The sequence below is a fragment of the Saccopteryx leptura genome, chromosome 2 (assembly GCF_036850995.1).
Source record: "Saccopteryx leptura isolate mSacLep1 chromosome 2, mSacLep1_pri_phased_curated, whole genome shotgun sequence".
NCBI classification, from domain to species: Eukaryota; Metazoa; Chordata; class Mammalia; order Chiroptera; family Emballonuridae; genus Saccopteryx; species Saccopteryx leptura.
The window spans coordinates 454,179-455,109 of NC_089504.1; the positions used below are offsets into that span (position 1 = coordinate 454,179).

General features: G+C 52.4%; 1 pseudogene; it reads left to right on the forward strand.

The window, feature by feature from the left end:
- The first annotated feature begins 572 nt into the window (after positions 1–572).
- LOC136394730 (prothymosin alpha-like) lies at positions 573–931 on the forward strand (annotated as a pseudogene).

Consider the following 931-nt stretch of genomic DNA (forward strand, 5'->3'; position numbering starts at 1 on the left):
GCTCCCTCCAATGGCTTTGTTAGTTCCTCTGCAGAGCTGTCTCAACCCCTTCTCCTATCCCTTCACCTTTGCCCTGTTTCTCCCATCCAAGTGTGTGTGTGTGTGGGGGGGGGGGTTCTAGCCCCTCCCATGGAACCTGGGCTGGCCCTGGGACGAAAGATGCCACGCCAGTTGCAGGATCTCAGAAAGCCCAGCAGCTTCTCATTCCGTCCTTTTGGTGTCCAAGCAGTGGGGTAAAAATGACTGGTTACCCTGCTGGAGAAACCTCAGAAAGAGAAAGAGAGAGATTACCCAGACATGTGAGTGACCCTGGCTCACACTTCCCACCTCAATCACACCCAGGGACCATGGCTGTGGAGCGGTCCTGGCTTGATTGGCTAGCTATTAAGGCAGGCCTGCTGTCTGCTCTGAAAAGCCATCTCTGTGCTGTGGCTGTGTCCGCCTTATCACTTGCCAGGGCCCCCTCCACCTTGGGCCTCCTCTGCCGCCGTGGACTGGGGCAGTTATTTCATCGGAGTCGAGCTCTCGCTTTTTACAAAATCCGCGACAGCAGATCACCAGCGTGCTCTACCATGTCAGACGCAGCCTTGGACACCAGCTCCGAGATCACCACCAAGGACTCACAGGAGAAGAAGGAAGTTGTGGAGGAGGCAGAGAAGGGAAGACAGGCATCTGCTAATGGAAATACTAATGAGGAAAATGGAGAGCAGGGGGCTGACACTGAGGTAGATGGAGAAGTGGAAGGAGGGGAGGAGGAGAGAGAAAGTGGTGGTGAGAGAGAGGATGGAGATGGAGCAGCTTACCGAAATGGTCAGCTGAAGATGATGAGGCTGACAGTGTTGATACCAAGAAGCAAAAGACAGATGAGGATGACTATACAACAAAAAAGGAAAAGTTAAACTTAAAAAAAAAAAGAGTACTGGTCAGATAA